Source organism: Mesocricetus auratus, unplaced genomic scaffold, assembly GCF_017639785.1.
Source record: "Mesocricetus auratus isolate SY011 unplaced genomic scaffold, BCM_Maur_2.0 Super-Scaffold_100007, whole genome shotgun sequence".
In the NCBI taxonomy this organism is placed as follows: domain Eukaryota; kingdom Metazoa; phylum Chordata; class Mammalia; order Rodentia; family Cricetidae; genus Mesocricetus; species Mesocricetus auratus.
Window position 1 is genome coordinate 32,592,431 of NW_024429191.1, and position 19,400 is coordinate 32,611,830.

At 43.6% G+C, this 19,400-nt stretch overlaps 1 non-coding gene across 1 annotated transcript; it reads left to right on the plus strand.

Annotated features, from left to right (window-relative positions):
* Positions 1 to 3,513: 3,513 nt before the first annotated feature.
* Positions 3,514 to 3,620, plus strand: LOC121141716. Its single transcript, XR_005878670.1, has one exon. It is a non-coding gene; the product is annotated as a U6 spliceosomal RNA (small nuclear RNA).
* The last annotated feature ends 15,780 nt before the right edge of the window (positions 3,621 to 19,400 follow it).

The window sequence follows — 19,400 nt, forward strand, 5'->3', positions numbered from 1 at the left end:
ACCACCTTTAAATTTACCAATTACCAGAAGAGTCTCCAAATTTAAGTTAAAAACAATTACCAGATACTACCTGGAAAGGGTGATAGGGTTAAATGACTGGAGACAAGAAAAGCCTTCAGAAAAAAATGAGAACAAGTTGGGTATAATGGCACACATCTGTAATCATAGCAGTTAGCTGAGCTACGAGCATCAGGAGACCAAGACTACCCTTGGCTACATAGTTAAAGGCCAGCTGGGGCTACTTGAGACCCTGAAGAGAAAGGGCAACACTTTCAAAATAGCCAAAAGAACGGGACATAGTTGTACATGCCTGTAATCCCACACTCAAGAGCTAGAGGCAGGAGGATCAAGCCAGATCTAGAACAACAATGAATTCAAGGCCAGCTTGGAAAACATCAGACAGTCTCATAAGAAAACTATAGCCAACCGGGCGTTGGTGGCGCACGCCTTTAATCCCAGCACTTGGGAGGCAGAGACAGGCAGACCTTTGTGAGTTCGAGACCAGCCTGGTCTACAAGAGCTAGTTCCAGGACAGCCTCCAAAGCCACAGAGAAACCCTGTCTCGAAAAACCAAAAAAAAAAAAAACAAAAAAAAAAAACTATAGCCAGCTGGGCAGTGGTGGCACATGCCTTTAATCCCAACTTCTGGAGGCAGAGGCAAGCAGATCTCTGTGAGTTCAAGGCCAGCCTGATCTACATAGCAAGAACTAGGACAGCCAGGATACACAGAGAAACCCTGTCTCAAAATAAAAAAGTAGAAATAATATCCAATCTGAATATCCAATAATGGCTGAGTGGGATTTGTTGTTGTTGCTGGTTTTAGTAAGTACTGGGGGTTAAACCTAAGACTTAGCACAGCAAATGAATTTTTTTTTGTCCCGTATACCTATACATGCAGTGAAATATGCAGCCTTGAAAAAAAAAAAGAAGGAAACTAAGCTGGTCATGGTAGCACACACCTTTTATCCCAAGAATGGGGAGGCAGAGGCAGACAGATCACTGAAGGTTCAAGGCCAGCTAGGTCTTCATAGTGAGACTCTGTCTCTTTTTTCTCTTGGCTGTCTTGAAACTCACACTGAAGACCAAGCTGACCTTGAACTCAGAGATCCACCTGAGATCTACCTGTCTCTGCCTCCCAAGCACTGGGGTGAAAGGCATGCACCACCATGCCTGAGCCTACAAAATCTCTTAACAGCAGAGCAATCTCTCCAGCCCCTGCACTTTTTTTTCAACTTATTTTATGTGTATGGGTGTTTTACCTACATATATGTATATGTATCGCTTACATATACATATGTGTAAGTATATATGTATGTGCATCACATGCATGCCATGCCCACAAAGGCCAAAAGAGGGTGTCAGATTCCCAGAACTAGAGTTACAGATGGTTGTGAGCTGCCTGTGGATGCTGGGAATCAAACCATGGTCCTTTGGCAGAGTAGTCAGTGTCTGTAACCACTGAGTCTTCTTTCCAGCCACATGTTACATACTTTTTATGACAATTTTTAAAAGCTTGAAGAAGTCAGCCTGGTATGGTATTATGCACCTCTTGGTCCAGCTGCTTGGAAAGCTAAGGCAAAAGTTCCCTTGAGGGCTGGAGGGATAGATGTTCAAAAACAGCAGGACTGTACTATGCAACTATGACTAGCTTGGAACTAACTATGTAAACAGAGATGGCCTTGAACTCATAGGTCTGCCTACCTCTGCCCCACAAGTGCCGGGTTATATGGGCAGACACCACCATCTCTCGTGAAACCTGTTCATAACAAACAAAAAAGATCGAGTGGATCCAAAAATCCAGTGCTAGCCTGGTTAACATGGCAAAACACATCTCAAAAAAAAAAAGTCAGCTAATCTTTTTTGAGATTGGTCTCACCCTCGTATCTCCAATTTTTCTCCTGCCTACAGGAGGAGATACATAGCCCCTATGACAGTGTTGGTTTTACTTATGACAGAGTTCTCTCTCATCTGTTTGAGTAATTAAGTGCTGGGCAGAGTCCAGGCTGCCTAGCCCAACATGTCCTATCAATCTGAAAGATTTGCTGACCTTCTCCTGGGAGAAGACATGTTTATTCCAATTCTTGGGAGGCAACATTCAAGAGGATCTTTGTGAGTTCAAAGCCAGCCTGGTCTAAATAGTGAGTTCCAGGTCAACTAACCAAAGATATGGAGTAATTCTATTTCAATTAAAGGAGAGGCTCAGATTCCCTCTACCTTCCTTGTATTAGAAGGCTTCTCCAGGGCTGGAGAGATGGCTTAGAGGTTAAGAGCACTGACTGCTCTTCCAGAGGTCATGAGTTCAATTCCTAGCAACCACACGGTGGCTTACAACCATCTGTAATGAGATCTGGTACCCTTTCCTGGCTTGCAGACATACATAGAGGCAAGATGTTGTATTCATAATAAATAAATAAAATCTTTAAAAAAAAAAAAAGAAGGCTTCTCCAGCCTTTGGCTACATCACTAAAAGAAAAAAAATTCTGTTTTTCATTTAAAATGTACAGCCCATGCTGGCTGTGGTGGTACATGCCTTTAATCCCAGCACTTGGAAGGAAGGGGCTGGATGATCTCTGTTGAGTTCGAGGCCATCCTGATCTACAAATTGAGGACAGGCAGGGCTATTACAAAGAAACCTTGTCTCTAAAAGGAAAAAAGCAACAGCCCTATCACTCTTTTTAACTATTTGTTTTCCCAAAATAAAATATAGCATTGGTCACAGAGTACTCATTCTGCTAAAAATAGTTTCCTGGATCATCCAACTTATAGCTCAAGAGGCTATTCTGGGGTATTTAAATACACAAAGTCAAGAAAAGCTATTTGAGAATTGTGAAGAATCTGAATGGCAGGGTTCCCAGAGTCTCAACTGCACAGCAGCGTTGGAGGTGCTAGGATTGCAGCACATGGGTTTTTCATTCTGTAACGCATCTTGAGTATTTTAGAAGTAGAAAGTTATCTGATGTTTTTCTCTGGTACAGCTTAGTTCTGGTTAGACTTATTTCTAAACAATCACTAATGATGCTTGTTTAGTTTTAAATACACAGCTGTTATAAGCTACCTACCAAGAGACTAAAGGTTCTGAGTCAACTGAGAACACATAATCCCCCTCTACCAAGTGGTCCCGGGGATCCTAGCCTTTGACCTATCACTTGTGTCCTCATGAAGCTCTATTCTTGAGTAGTGATATCCTTCTAGCCTCCTGCATCTCACAGTGAGTTGAACAATGAACCTTGGTCAAAGCAATCCCTGTTCTTTTCTTTGGTTTGGTTTTTTGAGACAGAGTTTATCTGTGTAGCTTTGGAACCTGTCCTGGAATTCGCTCTGTAGACCAGGCTGGCCTCGAACTCAGAGATTCACCTGCCTCTGTCTCCCAAGTATTGGGATTAAAGGCATGCACTGCCACTGCCACCACCACCATCTGTCACAATTCCTGTTCTTAAATCCTAGAATCCCGATGGAATTTGATAGCCCACACCTGTAATCCAGCATTTTAAGAGGTAAGAAAGGAAGATTGTGGTGCTCACTTCGTCAGCACATATACTAAAATTGGAATGACACAGAGAAGATTAGCATGGCCCCTGCGCAAGGATGACACACAAATTCGTGAAGAAAAAAAAAAGAAAGGAAGATTGTGAGTTCAAGGGTATCCTAAGCTATATGGTAAGTTCCAGTCTAGTCAGGATATGCAAGGAGATTCTGTCTAAACAGGAAAAAAAAAGGCTTGCTGGTTAAGAAAAGAGCTCCCATCACTTGGGATCTCTTCGACTTGGAGACCTGGTCTACAGAACTATTTCCATGACAGCTAGGGCTATTACACAAAGAAATCCTGTCTCAAAAAACAAAACAACAAAAAAAATGAAAAATAACAAAAACTGGGCTGAGGGTGTGGTTTGGTTTCTAGATTGTTTGCCTGGCATACACAAAGACCTGTGTTCTTTCCCTAAGTCACTACATAAACTGACCTCTGTTGCATTCTGTAAACTCTACCACATATCTATCATCTGCTACATAGTGAGTTTGAGGCCAGCCTGTGTTAAATGAAACACTCCCACCCCCACCACTACCAACAAAAATAGTAAATATGGTTCAATTCCATTCCATATTGGTAACATCCTCAGGTCATTATTCAACTCTGTCAAACTGTCTACTTCCTTAGCAGCACTATAGATCATGGAGTTCTTCCCCAAAGCCACAAACTCTTGCCCTTATTCAGGCTGCTCCTCGTACACATCTGCTCTGCAGTGTCATTAGCAGTCCCTGTCCTTTGCTTCTAAAACTCTAGGTGAACTTTGCACAGACTTCTACAGGCTTCATAAGCTGATAGGATCAAATTTAACTCTAAGCCCCTTGATCACCAATAATTTTCCTGGCATGAGTCATAGTCTCTTTATCCATCCTCTCCTCAACCAGTCCCAGGCTGGGCCTTCTTCCATCCCCAGCAGCTGACATCCCAACTCTCCTCGGAGTCTTGTCTGTTGTCCTGTCAGCTGGCAGCAGAAACCACTCGGCCCAGCTGCCCCCACACCTACCCCAGCAGCAATCACTATCTAATTCCTACAGTTTAACGTTTCTGGACCATTTTGAATATTGATGCTCAGACCTCATCAAGACTCAGCAGATCCTCAACTGATTTCCATTCGGTCAGAGCACAGCTCTCTTGTCTCAGGACACTCTTTGGTTCTTACTTAATAACAATAAGTTTAAAGCCTTTGACCGATATAATAGACTCACTTCCAGAATTCCGCAGAAAATGTGAACAAGGGGCCTACAGGTGTTGCTCAGTGGTAGAACATCTACCCAGCATGTAGCATTGTCTAGATCTAATCCTAGCATTGGGAGAAAGAGAAAAGAAAGCAAGTCAGGGAGCTTGTAATGTGACACAGGATCAGCTTTATGTGGACTGGCTGCAAGTTCATGTGGCTCTCTGCCCAGACATTGCTTCACAAGCAAAGGAGGACCATTTATTTTCTTGTTGTCATCTAGTTAATGTTCAAATGCAGTGTGAGTTCAAGATCTAAATATATCCCAGATGATTACAGTTTGACACTGTTTAGACACAAGCAGCACACGCCCTAACTGGGTCTCTAGGGAATGATGCAGGAAACCAGCTATAGCTGAAGGCAGGAGCAGAAACACAGAGCGAGGAGATGATGACCTGAGCTCCTGGGAAGCATCAGGAGTCTTCCTACAAGTCAGAAGCAAAGCCTCCAAAAGATAGAATGGCCTGGGCAGTGGTGGCAGTGCACACCTTTCATTCCAGCACTTGGGAGGCAGAGGCAGGTGGATCTATGTGAGTTTGAGGTCAGCCTGGTCTACAGAGTGAGTGCCAGGACAGGCTACAAAGCTACACGGAGAAACCACTTTCTCGGAAAAAAAAGAAAAGAAAGAAAGAAAAAGAAAAAGAAAAAGGTGGTCTGACGGCATCCCAAAGCATCTTCTACTACAGCATCTACTTTATATTGTAAAGTAAAAAGTTCAAGAACATCAGAACATCTGTGTCCTTGAAATTTGGTGAAAAATAAATAAAACAAAGAAGCTATTCATTCAGCAAAGAAAAGAAATGTAATAGAGCCATTTTTCTTAAAAAATGGATAACTGAAGTTGGGTATAGAGGCTTAGAGTACTGGAACTCAGGACTGTGGAGGCTGGAGGATCAGAAGATCAAGATCAGCTCCAGCTATATAACGAGTTCAAAGCCAGCCTGTGGGACTGTCACACATACCACACACACACACACACACACACACACACACACACACACACACACACGCAACGAACGATAACTACCATTTAGGAATAAATACTTTGTAGTCCACTAAAGATAGATATTTATGATATTTCCACCAATGTCAAATGTTTGTTTATTTGGGAGTAGGGGAGGGCTGGAAAGATGTCGCAGTGGTTAAGAACACTTGCTGCTCTTTCAGGGGACTGGATTTCACTTCCCATTTGGACAGCTCACAACCTATAACTCCAGTTCTAAGGTATCCAGCAACTCTCCTTTGGTGTCCATGGGTTCCTGCATGCATGTAGCATACACACACATACATATGAACAAAAAACTTAAATAAATTTTGGGGGGGTTCAAGACAGAGTTTCTCTCTGAAACTGTCCTGGCTGTCCTGGAATTCACTCTGTAGGCCAGACTGGCCTTGAACTCACAGAGATCCACCTGCCTCTGCTTCCTGAATGCTGGCTGGTATTAAAGTCGAGTGCCACCACTGCCTGAGTTAACTACATATTTTTATCTTGAAGGTGTCATAGTTAGCTTCAGTTGTCTTCCTGACACAAACTTAGAATCACTTGGCAAGAGGGGGCCTCAAGAGAAGAATCTCTCAGATGAGATTAGCCTGTAGCATCTTTGAGGTGGGAGGGCCCAGCCTAGTGTAGGTGACTCCATTCCCGGGCAAGTGGGCCTGGACTATATAAAAAAGGTAGCTGGGCCAGGTAGTGGTGGCGCACACCTTTAGTCCCAGTACTTGGGAGGCAGAGGCAGGTGGATCTCTGTGAGTTCAAGGCCAGCCTGGTCTACAGAGTGAGTTCAAGGGCAGCCAGGATTGTTACACAGAGAAACCCATCTTGATAAGAAAGAAAGAAAGAAAGAAAGAAAGAAAGAAAGAAAGAAAGAAAGAAAGAAAGAAAGAGACAGAGAGAGAAAGGAAGAAAGAAAGAAGGAGAGAAAGGAAGAAAGAAAGAAAGAAAAACAAAAAAAGAGAGGTAGCTGAGGGGCTGGAGAGATGGCTTAGTGGTTAGGAACACAGGCTGCTCTTCCAGAAAATCTGAGTTCAATTCCCAGTAGCCACATGGCAGCTCACAACTGTCTGTGACTCTAAGATCTGACACCCTCACACAGACATGCATGCAGGTAAAACACTAATGCACATACAAAGGGGGGACGGGTAGCAGAGCAAGCCAGAGAAAGTAAGCAAGTAGGCGTTGTTCCTCTGTGGTTTCTGTCTCAACACCCTGCCTTGAGTTCCTTCCTTTGCTTCCCTGTAACTTGTAAGCCAAATTTGGCCATGGTGTTTATCACAGCCACAGGAAAACAAACCAGAATAGGCTGTTCAGAATAGGTAGCTCAGCTTGGCTTTGAACTCACTGCCAAGGATAACCTTGAATTCCTGATCTTCCTGCCTTCACTCCTCAAATGCTGAGATCACAGCAATTGCCACCACACCACACTAGCAAAAGTTGTTCATTTGTTGGCTTGTTTTTTTGGCAGTTTGATGTAGCTCAGGATAGCTCTGAATTTGCTTCTATGCAGCAACTGGAACCAAGGTTGTCACCCTGTACAGCAGAGATGAAGGAGCTATCTTGTGATAAGGTAGGAAGTGTCTGTAGGGAAGCAGTCTCCAGCTGTAAACACCAAAGAAGAGGAAGCTGCTTTCTGTACAAGCTGACAACATTTGGACACATCCTGAGGAAGGCTTTGCCAATTCTGAGCATGGCCCAGGGAGAATTTTGCTAATTAACAGTGGCTGTGAGACACTGAGGTTCTTAACATGGCCCTGTTCATGTCAACAATATGCATTTGCTGAGGACTTTATCAGCTCCCCACAATGAAGCAAGATGGCTCAGTGGGTAAAGGCACTAGTCACCTAGCCTGATAATTTGAGTTGAATCCCTAAGACCTACATGATGGAAGGAGAAAACTAACTCCATCAAGCTGTTCTCTAACCTCCTTACAATGGGCATGCTAATGTGCGAGTGCACACACACACACACACACACACACACACACACACACACAAATGAAAAAATAATTTATCTCACATCCAGACTTAAACAAGGAAAAGAAGGAAAGAGAAGGAGACTTTGGGCTAGGAAGTAGCGTGTCTTCCTGCCAGAATGTGTCTATATTGTCCTTTGTTGGCCTTAATCTTCTAGTCAACTGGCGATCCACTCTTAGAGAGCACAAGACATATGGAGTCTCAAGACACATTCTCATCCTTTCATTCCTTTTTTTCTGTTTTGTTTCTTTCTAAAAACAAAGTGTTTTATTGTAAATTATGTGTATATGTCACATTCATTTGTGAGTATGTGCAGGTGAGTGCAGGTGCCTGTGAAGGCCAGAGGCATCAATCTCCTGGAGATAGAGTAATGGGTGAGCTGCCTGATGTGAGTACTGGGAATCTAAATCACTACACTGTCTTAAATGCTGAGCCATTTCTTTAGCCCCCACCCCCACCCCCGACAGGGTTTCTCTGTGGCTTTGGAGGCTGTCCTGGAACTAGTTCTTGTAGACCAGAATGGTCTCGAACTCACAGAGATCCGCCTGCCTCTGCCTCCCGAGTGCTGGGATTAAAGGCATGCTCCACCACTGCCCAGCTTTGCTTGCTTGTTTAAGACTGGGTATGCAGCCCTGGCTGGCCTGAAACTCCATATGCAGATCAGGCTGGCCTTGATCAGACATACACCAATCTCGGCCTCCAGAATGTTGAGATTAAAGGCATGTACCACATGCCCAGCCCCTGATTGTTTTTTAAAACAAGGTTGTCTTCGTCAGGGTTACTACTGCTGTGATGAAACACATGACCAAAAGCAACTTGGGAAGGAAAAGGTTTATTTGGCTTCCATATCCTGGATCACAATCCATTGAGGAAGGCCAAGGCGGGAGTTGATGTAGAAGCCATGGAGGAGAACTACATACTGGCTTGTTCTTATGGCTTGCTCAATCTCAGTCTGATTTCTTTTCTTTCTTTCTTTCTCTCTTTCTTTCTTTCTTTTTTTTTTTTTTGAGACAGGGTCTCTCTGTGTAGCTCTGACTATCCTGAATTTTGATATGTAGACTAGTCTGTCCTAGAACTCACAGAGGTATGCCTCTGCCTGTCAATGCTAGGAATAAAGGAACATGCCACCATACCTAACTCAACCTGCTTTCTTTCAGAACCCAGGACCACCAGCCCCAGGGTGGCCCCACCCATACCAATCACTAAATATCACTAAATAACAAAATGCTCTCCAGGCTTGCCTACAGCCCAAACCTTATGGAGATAAAGCCCTGGCTGGGCCAGGCGTTGGTGGCACACGGCCTTTAATCCCAGCACTCAGGAGGCAGAGGCAGGCAGATCTCTGTGAGTTTAAGGCCACCTTGGTCTCCAGAGCAAGTTCCAGGACAGCCTCCAAAGCAATACAGAGAAATCCTGTCTCGAAAAACCAAAAAGAGCTCTGACTCATTTGCAATTTTCTAAGTCCCTTGGACTGGCCTAGAGCTTGCAATACTCCTCCAGACTCCACTTACTGAGTACTGAGGTTACGGGCCCATGGTACTACCACACCCAGCCTTCTTTTCTAATTGATTTTCTTTAATGAGTGGTGAGCATATGGAGGTTAGAAGAGAAATATTTGGGAGTCAGCTGTCTCCTTCTATCTTTTGGGCCCTATGGATCAAACTGAAGTCATTAGACTGGGCTGCAAGAGCCATCTCATCAGTTCTTTTATAATACTTTCTATGCCGTCCAGTCTGGCCACAAACCCACCATGCTCCTGCTGCTGAAGTGTAGGGAATGCTGGGATTACAGCTATGGCTCACCACACCCAGCCAAGAGTACTGGAATCAATTACATCAATTTCTTCTTTATAAATAAGCTCCTGACACCACCCCACCACAACCACACACACTTGTGTTCTCTCTCTCTCCCTCTCCCTCCCTCTTTCCCTCCTTCTCTCTCTCTCTCACACACACACACTCTTACTCTCTCATCCTATGCATTGGCTGCCTCTAGGCTCTAAAAGTGTGTGCGGGCCAACTCAACAGAGATATGAAAATTGAAGACCTGTGCTTTTTTTTTTCCAAAAAATCTAGTTTCAATGAGAGACCCTGATTATCCAGCTTAGATTGGTCAAACTGGTTTGGTCAAGTGGAACTGAGGGTACAGGGTCAGCTACACTAAGTTTTGTCATCATGAGCTAGAAATATATGTCCCCAAAATGTCTCACAGTTGCTTTAAGGAGAGAAAAGGTGTTCACAGGGTTCCAGCTAAGTAATCCATACAGGCCCAGGCAGGCTCTGAAATAAGCATGGCATGGGATGGGGACTTGGACTTTCCAAACTTCAGAGGGAGTGTCAGAAGTAACAAGTACAGACTGGGGCTTTGGAAGGAGCAGGGAAGATTTGATCTCAGAGGAAATAAAGAGGGACATTGAGGCTCAGGAGCAGGGGGTGGGGATGGCATTTGCCCTGAGACAACCTTTCACTTCAGCCCACAAATAAAAATTATGAGTTTTGGACTTGTGGTGGGAACAGCAAAGCAGGGTCCAGGATAGAAGCAGACGTCTAAGGGAACTGAACAATAGAGGATGCTGGGGAGGGGGTGGGAGTCAAAGGCCTGAGCTCAGTGACTGTCAACAAGATACATTGTGTCCATAGTGGGTTCCTTTTCCATGCTTGCTTGCTTCCTTCCTTCCCTTCTTTCCTTCCTCCCTCCCTTCCTTCCTTCCTCCCCCTCTTTCTTTGACAGGTTCTCATTGCAACAAGCCCCCAGACCTTAGCACAACTGACTCCATGATGAAAGTGTCATACGGGTTCCCACCACATAGTGAAAACTAAAACTACCTGCCAAAAACTAAAACAAAATCCTAATCCACAAAAGTTCATATAGTTCTGAGAAAGTCTCAAAATGTACTTGTTAGCATTCAGACATTTTGCTTGCCTGCCCCCTGTCACCTGGCAGGATGAGTTTGTCAGTACTAAGAACTCTGACCTGCTCAGGGTCCTGACAACATCATCAGCTATGTAGTAACTACACCCCCTTTAAAAGGTGGCCCATCTGCCCTCCTCTCTCTCCTCTCTGCCTCCCTCCTCTCTGTGTCTGTCTCTCTGCCTCTCTGTTTCTCTGTCTCTCTCTTCCCACAAGGCTGCTCTGTGCTTCCTTTCTCTCCCCATCCCCCAATAAAACTCTCCAACCTACCAAGGTCTCTCTGTTGTTTTACAACTTTGGTGCTGTGAAAGTCATCAGGCTTGCCCAGCAGTGTGAGCAGCACCAGGACCATGGAACCTTCAACAGCATCACTTTTCCAACCAAAGGATTGTTGGGCCCCTTCATCCAACACCACCAGGATTGTTGAGCCCTCTTTCTCTGGCCACTTGGCCATGCATAAGGCCTTGTTTCTTGTCTCTCAGACCAAAGTGTCCTTCAGGCTTTGTCCCTCAGCTCCTGCTCTGTTTGATGAATCACTGAGCAGCTTGTGCCTGATCTCTCTACCTGCGCCCTTACAGTCAGATCTGGTCCAGATACCCCTTATTTATCAACCCAATGGCTGCTTCCTGGCCAGCAGTCTGACCCACTTTTCAAACTTCCTCTATTTTTGCTTCAAGCCCTGATCCTCTACTCTGTTTCTCTACTGAGCTCCATACCATGCTATCATTGGTTCATTGGGCACCAATTTGTAGTAGGAATAATAAAAACTCAGAGACTGATATTGGGGTTCTAGCTTCAAGGTGAAGATAAGAAAAGTAAAGCAGCTGGCCACTGGCTCTTACCTCTACCTCAGGATGAAAGGGCTGTCCTGTCCTCAGAGTGACTGGAGAATAAATCTTTTTTTTTTTCTATTTGGTTTCTCTGAATTGTTTTGGAGGCTATCCTGGAACTCTCTGTGTATACCAGGCTGGCCTCGAACTCACAGAGATCCGCCTGCCTCTGCCTCCCGAGTGCTGGGATTAAAGGTGTGCGCCACCAATGCCCGCTGAGAATAAATCTTTTAAGACTGACTTTGCTTCTTCTTTTTATACCTCTCAAATTCTGGGATTAAAGGCATGTGCTCCCAAGTGCTGAGATCACCTTTGTATGAGCTGTTTCTCATTAGGACAGGATCAAAATTGTATCCTTTAACTAACAGAGATCCATCAGCTTGTATCTTGAGTCCTAGGATTATAGGTGTGTGCCACCACTGCCTGGCTCTATGGCTGGCTAGTATGGCTGCTGAGATTAAAGGTATGTATCACAATTGCCTTGCTCTATGACTTGTGGCTAGCTTTGCTCTCTGTACCCTCAGGCAAGCTTTAATAAGTCATAAATAACATATCACCACAATTCCCCTTTTTTGTCTAATGCAAAAAGAAGGCTGATGGGGATGTCCTTCTGTATGCTGTGAATATATGTTTCTCTTATTGGTTGATATTACAGCTGTTTCAGCTAATGGACAGGCAGGACGTAGCCAGGCAGTAAGTTTAGGCAGAGCTACCAGACTAGGAGAATTCTGGAGAGAGGAACGCAGAGAGTGAGTCATGTAGCTACTGGGAAGGTAGGATGCGTGGGCATTCTCTGGTAAGCCAAGACTACATGTAGATACATAGATCAATAGTAATTGGTTAATAATTTAAAAAGAGCTAACCAACAAGAAGCCTGAGTTATCAACAAAACAGCTTATCATTAATATAAGCCTCTGTGTTTTTATTTGGGACTAAAGGGCTGCTGCAGGACCAAGTGGGACAGAAACTTCTGTCCACAGAAGGCTACAACTAACATATGAAAAACTATATAAAATAAGTTTGACAAATTCAGAGAAAATACTCCATTTCAATCCTATCTTGATGAGTTCAAAGTATTGTACCCAATTTAACTTTCTATTCTAATTTGCATTATTAAATCATCTTTTAATGTCTCTCAATCTTTTACACTTCACATATTTTAGTTTCTTTTCTATAATGAAAACTATACTATCTAGTTAGTCTTCGACTCCTTCAGAGACTCGAGAAGGAAATAATACTAAGTAAAAAGAAGAGTGAGCTAGTGACTTCAAAAAAAATATGAGAGATGACAAAAACAGTTGATTGCATGGACAGTCACCCAAGGTTCTTCTTCAATGTTGGGGCATCCATCTTTGGCCTATCTGACAGACATTTCTGTGAATCAGGGTTTTCTGAAAGGCTGTCCTGCCTTGCCTTGGCAAGATTTTCAGTCACTTTTGTTTGTGTTCTGTTTATTCAATTTGAACAGCATATTGTCAGCAGTCCAGACATGGTCACTTTCTTGTCCAGTGGCTTTCCTTTGCCACAAAGAAAGTAAACTCCATATTGAGTCTCTTCAATGCCCATCATTTTCTCTGAAGTAGATTGGTGCTGTCAGGAGCAGACATGTCTCATTATCATTTAAAAAATCTATGTTAATGAAACACCTTTAATGCCATATCCTGTAGATCTCTGAAGTGTTTGAAGACAACCTGTCTTTCTAAAATGTATCTCTGTTTGACCTTGAAAACATATCTAATGTGACTACAAGTTCAGTTGTAATAGGTGGCTAATTACTAACCTACATTTCCTTATTATCTTTTTTTTTTTTTTTTTTTTTTTTTGGTTTTTCGAGACAGGGCTTCTCTGTATTGTTTTGGAGGCTGTCCTGGAACTCACTCTGTAGACCAGGCTGGCCTCAAACTCACAGAGATCCGCCTGCCTCTGCCTCCCGAGTTCGAGGCCGGGCTGGACTGACAAAATACAGAGAAACCCTGCCTCGTAAAACCAAAACAAACAAACAAAAAAACCCATGCATCACAAAACAGTACAACTTCCTACCATTTCTTTGTTTAAAGAAACTTACTTTGCAGTGAACCCCCTCAGTAATCAGTCACCTGTATCTTTTGGTGAGTTAGATAGAAAAAGGGTGTTTTAAGGAATGAAGTTTATGTGAGGGTATGAAAGCTTAAGATGTGAGACTCTAAAAATGTTTTAGGGTCTAAGAAAGTGACTTAAGGTGTGCAAATTTAAGTTGCTTAGGTGTGTAAATGCAAGTTATAAAAGTCTAAAGACAGGAAAGCTTAAGTGGTGATAAGGGGAAAGTGATCTGAGATGTAGAAGGGAATAAAATGTTTCAGATGTTTTTTCCCTCACTATGCTACTGTAATACTAAAACTCAAAAATTCATAGTCTTAACAGTAATCCGTGGAGTTCTGATAAGCTATTAACCTAGCTCTGGAAGAGTACTAAACACCATACTACCACTGTTATCATAGCTATGAGCTCAGACTTTTAAATTCCCTTTCGTCGTTGTTCTCTAACTATAAACTTAAAAGGTGTTTTTCATTGTGCTAAAACACCTGTCACAGTTTTTCTGGATAGAAGAATGTTAAAATGCTTTCAATCAAAATCATTTCTGGTGTGAGTATACTGATGTTTCTACAATATAAATTTCAGTATAGGTTATAAACAGTTGGAATGCTAATGTGTCTAAAACTCATATTTTCGCAAACTAAAAAAATTCCTGTAAGTTCCAGGATGTCACCTTGAATCTACCCAAAAAGGTACAATTCACTCCAGATAAGTACCATCCCACCTTCCCCCCCCATCTTGGGAGCCCCCTCCCTCAATTACCAGGATCTAAAGAAAAAACATTTCCCTAAATTTAACTTTTATCTTCTCCCCCAGAGGCATCAGACGGTTCCCCAGAGCCTGGACAGTGAAGTGAATCAGCCAGCTACCACAGGATGTGGCCAGGACCCCAGCTTTCTCAGGTCCTCCAAGATTCTGATGCCCCCAGGTCAGCAGGAAGTTGTCTTGAGAACTCTGTGCCCTCATTCCCTAACCTGCCACCACTAACTCCTCACCTTTTTATAATAAACAAAAGGGAAGAATGTTAGTGTTCAGGTATTATGCTGGCTTGCCCTTGTCACCTGCCAGGATGTGTTGCCAGAACTCAGGCAGTACTCTGACCTGCTCAAGGTCCTGACAATGTCATCAGCTATGTTACTACAGCTACACCCCCTTTAAAAGGCCGGCCTGGCTACCCTCCTCCTCCCCTCTCTCTGGCTCTCTGTGTCTGTCTTTCTGCCCCTCTGTCTCTGTTTTCTCTCTCTCTCTTTCTCTCTCTTCCCATAAGGTCACTCTGTGCTTCCTTTCACTCTCCCCCCTTCCCCCCCAATAAAATTCTCCACATGAGCAATGTCTGCATGACATGTCTCTCATCTCTCTCACCTGCTATGGGGCCCCTTGGCTCCAACTCCCCAAGATCTCTCTCACGCTGTTTTACAACAATACTAACCTTACTTCTTAAGTTTCTATAATTCCACTTCTGGCTAACTGTTCATGGTAACTAAAGTGTGTCAACCTTCATGATTTTGTTGTTGTTGTTGTTTTGTTTTGTTTTTCCAGACAGGGTTTCTCTATGTAGTTTTGGAGCCTATTCTGGCACTCGATCTGTAGTCCAAGCTGCCTCAAACTAAACAGAGATCCACCTGCCTTGCCTCCCAAATGCTGGGATTAAGGACATGCGCCACCACTGCCCGGCATAGATCATGGTTTTTATGCTTAAAAGCTCACCCTGAGAAAGGTTTAGTACTACACTGGAATCCTGAACACCCAGTGTAGTCGCCAGAAGGCTAATAAGACTGTCTGTTGGCTTAAACCCATGTTCCCAGCAGTATTCTTTAGTGAATACCCAATAACACCCATGTATTCCAGGCTGACCTTAAACTCAATATATAACCAGAGATGGCCTTGAGCTCCTGTCTCTACCATCTAAATGCTGGGCCAGTCCTATTGCTGTGCCCAAATTCTGAACCCCAAATCACCAAGAGACCATTCCAATGCAAAAGCAAAGAGTCTTTAATTATTTAGTAAGTGCATTAAAAGGACCCAAAGGGGCCAAGGGGCAGGGAATTTATTGGGTAGAGCAAGGGAAGTGTCTAGGGATCCACAACAGTCTCAGGATTGGTGCACTTCTGGGCTTGGGCGACCTGTCTTATGTTGATTGGTCAACTGATTGCTGTGGTCTGTAGGTCCTCCCAGGGTGGTTGTTATGCTATGCATGCTACTGTTACCTTAAAGCACACCCAGAGGCTACCAGCTAACTTCTGATTGGTTCCTTGACACACAGAGTGTATTTGACTTCCTAGTGCCTGGGGCAGGTCAGTGCAGGCCCAACATGTGCTGAGTCAGAGGCCTACATCTTGCTGGGTCTTTTCTGTAGCTTGTCATGGCTGCTAAAACAGGGGGCTGGGTGAGGGTCTGGTCCCTTCACTATGCCACCAACTTAGAAAAAGAAGAGGAAGGGGAAGAAGAGGAGGAGAAAGATTTACTTTGTAGGTTAACTTATTTTAAATAATAAATGAACAAACAAACAAACAAACTTTTAAAAGATAGGCATGGTTATGTACTGAGTTTTAGGTCAGCTAGGGATACATAACATCCTGTCTTTAAAATTAGAGATTTATTAAATAAAATAAGCCAGACATGGAGGTTCACTTTTGTAAACTCAACACTTCAAAGGCTTTGGGAAGGGATATTGCTGAGTTCAAGACCAACCATAGTAGCTACATTTCACGCTCATCTCAAAATAAAAAAAAAATTATTCTTCCCTTGGAATCTCTTCTACTCTTGGGAATTTCTTCTCACTTTTCTTGAATAGATCTATGCTCCCTGTGTTGAAAATTAATTAATTAGCTGATTAATTAATTATAATTTTTCCATTTCTTTTCCTCTCCAGACAGGGCTTCTCTGTATAGCCCTGGCCGTACTGCAACTCACTCTGTAGACCTGGCTGGCCTCAAACACACATAGATCTGCCTGCCTCAGCCTCCCAAGTGCTGGGATGAAGGGTGTGTCCCATGACTGCCCAGCATACATTTCCAAAGTAAACAAAACAGGGACTGGAGAGACAAGTCAGCACTGAAGAGCATTGACTACTCTTCCAAAGGGCCAGGGTTCCATTCCCAACACCTGAATGATGACTCACAACTCTAACTTTAGTTCCAGAGGATCCAACAACTTTTTCTGGTCTCCAAAAGCATTGTACACATGTTGTTCACAGCTATACATTCACGCAAAATATCTATCTACAAATAAATAAGATGAATGAAAAAATAAACAAAACCAAAAACGTAAATGTAAGGATTAGGCATTATGCTGCCCTGCCCCTCTCACCTGGCAGAATACACTCAGGCAGTTCCCTGGTCAGCCCAGGGTTCTGTGGTTGCTTAGTTTGCACGCAGGTGCAAAGGATCCCTTTAAAAATCAGACCCCTGCCCACTTACACTCCTTCCTGTTCTTTCTTTCCTGCTATTCCCCTGAGGCAGACAGGACTTTTCCTGTCTCCCTCTTTTTTTCTGTCCTCTCTCTGTCTCTGTCTCTTTACCTCTTTTCTCTCTCCTTCCCCTGCTCCCATTCTACTAAAACTTCTCACTAAGCTCTGTCTGCCTGGCAATGTTTGTCCCCTGCCTTGGTAACCCTTGCCTGCCATGGAATCTGACAGGGTCCTCCCAAGTATTATCCCAACAGTAAACAAAATAAAATGATTGATTAAAAAAATAAGTGTGCTGGTGCAACACACCTTTAATCTAGCATTCAGGAGACAGAGGCAGGTGGATCTCTGTGAGTTCCATGCCAGCCTGGACAGCTAGGGATAGGTAGAGAGACCATGTTTCAAACAAACAAATAAACAAACAAACACAAAACCAAATATAATAGCTCATGCCTGTAACCCTAGCACTTCAGAGTGGGTGACAGAGACAAATGAGTCATCCATGATTGCAAAGACAGCTTGGTCTCCATGTGACTTCCAGGGGAGCAGGGGTGCTTGGTGAGACCCCATCTCAACACACACACACACACACACACACACACACACACACACACACACACACACACACTGCATTTAACTAGACAGAAAAAGGCTTTCAGCTTATTGCAAACACAAACTCTTCCTCATATGTTTAGGTCAGACTGCCCTGGTGCCCTGTTGACCTGCGACAGACCAGACACAGATGCTTCACAAATTCCCACTCCTTGTCTCATAAACTGTATAATGCATTAACTGAACTGTTTGTCCCTGAAACTGGCTAGACTTGGAGATAAATATTTCCTGTTTGGCTGACTGACTGAGACTTCCCCTGAGTCCAAAACATCCCAGTTGCTGATAGCTACTAAAAAAGAATGTGTTAATTACCCCAGAACCAGTTTTGAGACTACTCTGATCTTCTCCTCTATGAACCCTAGGCCTACCACTGAGGCAAGGACTCTACCACTGAGTCACACTATAAGGTCCTCGCCCATCTAGAGTTAGTAAAGCTTCAGAAATCTATGCATTGTTCCCCCAAATTAATTTCTTCATAAAGAAAACAGTTGTAATTTTTAAAAAGGCTTATTTTTTGTATGAGTGCTTTGACAGTATGTACATATGTGTACCACATGCACACAGAGTTCAGAAGAGAGGGTTGAAAGCCTTGAAACTGGAGTTCCAGGAGGTTGTGAGCCACCATGTGGGCACTGGGAACCAAACCCAGATCCTCTGCAAGTGCAGGAAGTGCTCTAACTGCTCAGCTATCAAGACAGCCTGTGTTTTTGGTTTTTAAAAGAGTGTCACAGCTAGGCATTGTGGTGCATATCTTTAACCATAGCACTCAGGTGGCCAAGGCAGGCAGATTTCTGTGAGCCTGAAGCCAGCATGGTCTACAGAGTGTGTTCCAGGACAGCCAGGGCTCTGTAGAGAAATCCTGTCTCAAAAAACAAAACAAACCCCAGGTGGTGGCGGTGCACACCTTTAATCCCAGCACTGGGGAGGCAAAGGCAGGTGAATCCCTGTGAGTTTGAGGCCAGTCTGGTCTACAGATCGAGTTCCAGGACAGGTTTCAATGGTACAGAGAAACCCTGTCTCTACCATTATATCCTCAGGCTCACATCACCTTGTAGTCAGTGACAAGTGAGAAGCAAACACTGGGAATGGAATGTAGATCTTCACATACACTTGAATAAGCATTACATTGATTTAGGAAATGAAATGCTTGGATATGCAGCAAAGAGTTGATTGTCCTTGCCATGAGGAATCGTTGGTGGCTTCTGATTTCAGTTGATTTTTCTCTTCCCGTGGCAGCTTGCATGGTTTGATTGAGAAGCCTCGGCTTCACAGTGACACTCAGCTCTCTGCCTTTGTTGGGATCTGAACAATGTAACTGCAGAAAGACCCTCTCCCTGCATGGAGTGTGTCTTTTTGGTTTTTTCCTGACATGTTCCTTATAGAAACATAAGTCATTCCAGTGACCTGTTACTTATGGAACCTCCAGCCTCACTACAGGAGAATTGAGAGTTCAAGACAAGCCTGGCCTACCAAGCCAGACCAGACTCTGTATAAAAAAAAATCAAATTAAATAAAAAAAAACTTTAAAAAATCCCAGTACTCAGAAGGCAGAGACAGCTGTGTGTTTGAGGATACTCTGGTCTACACAGAGGGTTCCAGGCTAGCTAGTGTTAATTCTCAAAAAAATTTTTTTTAATTAAAAAAAACTGGGCTAGACACATAGCTCAAGTGGTTGAATGCAAGCCCAGTGTGCAAGAAGCCCTGGGTCCAATTCCCAGCCCCACACCAACTGAAAACTGTGGTTCACAAATGTAATCTTAGCACTTGAGTGGTAGAGGCAGGAGGATCATAATTTCAAGGTTATTCTTTGCTATGCAACAAATTGGAAAACTGACTGGACTG